Source organism: Corylus avellana, chromosome ca6 (genome assembly GCF_901000735.1).
Source record: "Corylus avellana chromosome ca6, CavTom2PMs-1.0".
In the NCBI taxonomy this organism is placed as follows: domain Eukaryota; kingdom Viridiplantae; phylum Streptophyta; class Magnoliopsida; order Fagales; family Betulaceae; genus Corylus; species Corylus avellana.
This window is the reverse complement of record NC_081546.1, coordinates 24,074,943-24,081,190: the sequence shown is the minus strand read 5'-3', so window position 1 is coordinate 24,081,190 and position 6,248 is coordinate 24,074,943. Positions and strand designations below refer to the sequence as shown.

General features: G+C 35.1%; 1 pseudogene; it reads left to right on the top strand.

Moving 5' to 3' along the window:
- The first annotated feature begins 2,729 nt into the window (after window positions 1-2,729).
- Window positions 2,730-6,248, top strand: part of LOC132185418 (purple acid phosphatase 17-like) — a 5,680-nt pseudogene continuing 2,161 nt past the window's right edge.

The following is a 6,248-nucleotide window of genomic DNA, read 5'->3' as shown; positions in this document are numbered from 1 at the left end:
GGGCGTGGGTAAGATGGGTTTGGGCGTGGGTCAAGGTGTAACCTATTGATGGGGGTATTTTGGGCACTAAATCGCATAAAGTGACCACGTGCGTCGCACGTGGTCACTGTTCCGTCAGTCAAAGCGGGTTTGACTGACGGAGTGCCTGAATTGCAAAAAATTGAAACTTTAGGGGGTGGATTGCAAAAATTGAAACTTTGGAGGCGGAATTGCAAATCGCTGACAACTTTAGGGGGGTAAACTGTAATTTTCCCAAAAAAAAATAAAAAATAAAAAAATAAACCTCTTTTTTTTTTTATTTGCCCATTGGTTTTATAGAATTTTTAAAAAATTGTTTGGTTTTTTTTTTTTTTTACAATTATTTTATTTGTTAAAAGAATATGGGTATTATAGGAATAAAAAATAAAAAAAAGTGGCACTTTTTATACAATTTGATAATTTGGGGAGCTACTTTAGTACCTTTTGAACATTTGGGGGACTATATTGCAAACGGCTGATAGTTTGGGGGTTGTTTTATATTTTTCTCATATATATATATATTGAGAAGAATATATCGATATATTTATTGATATATATTTCATTGTTTGTTTATATTTTGAGAAAAAAGTTAGTATCATGCAACCAACATGAGAGTCTAGGATATCAATAGGGAAAATGTAGTAAATATGGGGGTTTCTCTCATCTCTACTAGACTATCTACAGCAGATTGTGGAACTTTGTTGGATAGAATTACAGGGCGCATTGACTCTTGGATGTCAAGGAATCTATCCTATGTAGGTAGACTCCAATTACTGTCAATCTATTCTTTACAGTTTGCAAGTGTACTGGACTGAAATTTTTATTCTCCCTAAGGCAATCATATTTAAGGCTATTGAGCAGAAAGTCAATAGGTTTCTTTGGAATGGGAAAGTTGAAGGGTCTGCTAAGGCAAAGGTTTCTTGGAAGGATTTGTGTTTTCCTAAAAGAGAAGGAGGTTTGGGGTTGAAAAGCTTGGAAGTTTGGAACCAGACTTCTATGCAGTTAGGGATCAGGAACTAGGGGAATAAAGCTCTTAAAGGTACCCTGTGCCGCTTGATGTTGGGTTCTATTATATATAATCTTTGGTGCACAAGGAATGAGATCAAGCACTATGGTCATCCTACTACTAAAGAGAAGCTTCTTAAAAAAAATTATGCGGGAAGTGAGGGCTAGAATAGGGGAGAAGGGAAAATTTCCTAAGATTCGTGATAATATTGTCTTAATGTCTTTGTGGAATATGCCTGAAGATTTGTTGATGTAAGGTTGGTTTAATGTAGTTTGATTTTTGTGGTCTGTTTGTTGTCTCTATGATGCTCTCTCTGAGAGTCGTCTCTGGTTTTGGGAGGTTTGTTTTTGTTGGTTTTAGTGGTTCACTTTTCTATAGTTGGTTGTTCTGCAGGCTGTGTTCTGGTTTTAGTCTGGTTAGTTAAGCCGTTGCAAGGCTGTGCTAGATGTTTGCTTGTAATTGGTGCTTTTGGTGTTTTTGGTTTTGAGCTTTTAATGAAGTTACTTATTCATTAAAAAAAAAAAAAAAAATGTAGTAAATAAATCTTGTATCAAGTTGATCCCTAGTCCCTACTCCCTAGGATACAAATATTATCTTAAAAGTTGCTTGTGCTACGTTTCATTTCTAAATCGAACAAATTTGTCCTTCTTTTCTAGGATTTCCTTACAAAATTACAGTTCTACCCTTAAATTAATAATAATAATTACAAAAAAAAAAAAAAAAAACACAAGACAACACAACACGTTACACAACACAAGACAACACACAAATGTGTCACATCATAGTTTTTATTTTTATTCAGGAGTGGAAGTATAATTTTGTAAGGACTTTGTTGAAAGAATAAACAGAAATCTTACAAATTTAACAGAAGAATTAATACACAGGAAGCTTTCAGATAATTCTTGTACTCAAAAGGATTGATTTGACAATTAAGGCTAAAGCTCTTAAACTAATTTAGTAATTTTTTGTTATGCGCGCACACACAGACATATATATATATATATATATATATATATCAAAACATATGTAAATTGTTTTGCTATCAATTATCATCATCGAGCTGCATTTCCCTGCATAAGAGGAAGAAGACAAAACATGAACATGTATAGAGGAAGCTGCTAGGAAATTGACATGAAAGTGGCCACCAATATTGCTTAGGCAATCAGAATCATTACAAAATCTAACTGGGACACCCAAATTTATTTTATGGGCCAATCAATTTTTCATTCGGAAGGTCTCAAATATAAATGAAGGTTCAAATTTAACTTTATTAATAGGGGTCAAGCTTGATTTTTAATCCTAAATCAACTTAATAAAAAAAAAAATTAAAAGAAAATTTGAAAACCGAAGCTTTCCTTCATCTATATGTAGTTCCATCAATATATATGTTGTGTGCATGTCGGGTTCGTTGACGCTGCGATGAACTTTTCAAAAGAACTAGACTGAAATAAGCTTCAAAAGCTGACGAACGAGCTCGGAAATGAACCATGTGTCATCTGTGATTTTGATCCTTACATTTCTTGTCACTTGTAATTTTCTGAGAAAACACTTCACCTTTTGTTTTTGGGTTCCTCGGGATTGCATGGAGGAACAACCCAAAAACATGTCAAACCAAGGTGTGTTAACATAGGAAGCTGCTAGGAAATTGTTATGCAGTAACCCTTGCCTATATAAGACCAAGAATTACTCTATCCCAGTTATCATATAGTCCCATATTGCTTAGATATTCCCATCTTAAGCCATCTTTTTAGGCTATAAACTTAAAGAGTTAAGTTGAACTCCATCTGATCGAGTTACTGCCAAAGCTCTGTTGTTTGCTTGCATGCCATGGCTGGTTTTTGTGACCATGCCATTGCTATGTCCATGAGCCTTCTCTGCATGGTTTTTTTCTGTGTTTGCTTTCTTTCTATATCAGCTGAGCTTCAGAGGTTTGAATACCCCATTAAACCCGATATGATGCAGAAATGCAAGGTCGTCTGCAAGCTCGACTGTAGCCCATTCAGACAGGTCTAAACACGAGAGCCTCGTCTAGAATCCTTGTCCAGGCCCATGTTATTTTCTTGTTTTTTATGTTTTATGTCGGTGGCCGTCCGGACGGCTCTAAGTCCCATCCGGACGAGCTCCGTAGAAGTTCAATTTTGTGTTATTTTATGTTTTATATTTGTGGCCATCCGGACGGCTCTAAGTTCCGTCCGGACGGGCGCCATAGAGTTTCAATTCCGATTTGATTTCGTATTATAATTAGCTTTAAGGCTTGGGGGCCTATATATACATGTTTTATAGCCATTAGAATTGTTGTTTATTATTTGGTTTTGTTCAATAAGATTACTCAGAGTTGAATTTCTTTATAGTTTTCCTTCAAACCTTAGAGAGTATCTAGCGTTTCGAGCATATTTTTTTAGATCTTTGATAGAATCAAGATCTAGAAATACATATCCGTTCTTTATTGATGTTCTTCGCTACAACCCACTAAATCATGCTGCATCACGATGGCTCCCTAAGCTTTCTAGTGGTTGGAGATTGGGGAAGAAGAGGATATTTCAATCAATCTAAAGTTGCTGATCAGGTTTCATTTTTCTTCCCTGAATTATAATTACAACTGCAATTAATGTTTCTTAATTAACTTTCAACGGTAACAATTCTACCACAGAGGCTATGGTTTCCATTTATATTGAATTCTCAATGCATATATATGTTGTAGATGGGGAGGATTGGGGAGAAGTTGGGCATTGATTTTGTGGTCTCTACTGGAGACAATTTTTATGAGGATGGACTCACCAGCATAAATGACCCTGTGTTTGAGAAGTCATTCACCAAAATCTACTCTGCTAAAAGCCTGCACAAGCAATGGTACAGCGGTAAATTCTCATGAACACATATACACATACAAATACTCATAGGGTTTGGCTTAGGTACAATTCAAGTTGAAACTATATCCGTCAGAATCGGATGTTCCATTCCCAATGAGTCCAGTTTCGAACTAGATCCATACAAATACTCATAGGGTTTGGCTTAGGTCTGGTTCAAGTTAGATCTATTGGAATCGGATGTTGCATTTCAATGAGTTCAGTTTCGAACTAGATCCATACAAATACTCATAGGGTTTGGCTTAGGTCCACTTCAAGTTGAAACTAGATCTGTTGGAATCGGATGTTCCATTCCCAATGAGTCCAGTTTTGAACTAGATCCATTGGGATTGCAATGTGCATGTCCCATAACAAGATACAAAGAATACATATCTCAATTCCAATGGGTCCAATTTCAATTAGAACTAGATCCGTTGAAATTAGAATATGTGTTCCATAACATGACACAGGGAATACATGTCTCAATTCTAACGAGTCTAATTTTAGTTGGAATTTGACCCGTTAGTATTTGAATATGTGTCCCATAACAGGACAAAATGAATACATGTTCAAATCTCAATGGGTCCAGTTTTAGTTGAAACTAGATCCATTGGGATTAGAATGTGTCTCGTAACAGGACACAAGGAATACATATTCTAATCTGTCAATGGTTCAATTTTAATTGGAACTAGATCTGTTAGAACTAAAATATGTGTTCCATAAAAGCACATAATGAATATATATCTCAATTTCAACGAGTCTCGTTTCGATTAGAATTGGACCCGTTAGAATTGGAATATGTGTTCTATAACATGACACAAGGAATACATATTCTAATTTCAATGGGTTAAGTTTCAATTGAAATTAGATCCGTTGGAATTAGAATATGTCTCATAACAGGACACAAAGAATACATATCTCAATCTCAACATGTTTAGTTTCAATTAGAAATAGATCTATTATAGTTGGAATATGGGTCTCATAACAAGACACAAGATTATTTCCCCACAAGGAATACATGTCTTCATCCCAACAGGTCTAGTTTCAATAAAAAGTGAACCTGTTAGGATTGGAATATGTGTCCCACAACATGACACAAGGAATACATGTCCTAATTTCAACAGGTCGACTTCTAGTCCTAAGTTGAATTCGCATCACGCATACATATGACCCTTTTGTCCCTTTCCCCATCTAACGTTCTAAGAAACAAAAACCATATTGTTCCAGTTTTGGGCAACCACGATTCTAGAGGAGATGTTGAGGGCACAAGTGAACCCAATTCTTGGGAAAGTTGATAGCCGATGGCTTTGTCAAAGGGAGAATGGATCCTCTCCATTTCAAATAAAATGGAGGAAATTCATTTAGTTGTTTTAAAATAGCATTTTTGTCCAAAATTTAAAAAAAAAAATGAAAAAAATTGCTCCACGTCAACTTAGGCAATGACGGAACTAGGGGGCCAGGGCCCTCTCAAAAATAAGGAAAAAAAATTCTAAGTTAAAAAAAAAAAAAAAAAAAAAAAGTAAAATAGGGCCAAAGAGGTTCCAAATTTGGCCCTATTTTAAAATTTGTTGGCCCTATCCAATAAAAAATCTTGGTCCTATTTTTAATTTTTTTGAGCCATACCAATTAAGTTTTTTTTATTGTTGGCCCTTACTTTCAAATGACCACTTTTTCCGCCCTTACGGTAGTCTTTAGTTCATAAAAAACAACCAATTTTTTTTTTTTTTTTAATAAATAAAAGAAAAAAAAAATTTGACTGGCCCCTTCTATAAAATTTCCTGGTTCCGTCCCCGATATTAAGGTAATTAAGAAAAATGCCATTTTCTAAGCTCCCTTTCTGATCTACCTTCAATTTACCATACTTATGATTGGAGGGGTGTACTTAATTCCCAGGAAAGAATACCTCACAAAGCTCTCAAAGGTAATTCAAATGATGATCTTATAAGATTATCAGAAGGAAACAAAATCATTTTCTTCTTTATATCAAAGATCTAACAGATTCATTCATTTGGCTTCAAAATCAGGATGCGAACTGGAAAATTGTCGTTGGACATCATACTGTCAGAAGCATAGGGCACTACAAAAAACCAATAATTTAGTAACCAACCATTAGTGACGTGTCGAGCTTGTTGACACGTCACTAAAGTTTAGTGACATGTGTGGCAGATTAACAAATTGGAAGTCATTAATGAAAATTTAGTAACGTATCAAGTTTGTAATGCAACTTCTACAAAGAAGGCACTTTGTACTACAATTTTCCTTTTCCTTTCTGGTTTTGGAAATCTTAAACCTTTTGGGTTGACATTGGAGCCTATGTGGAAATTGTAACAGGTTGTCCTTAAGTTACTAGGAAATTTTAAGGTTTCGATTCTTTTGAG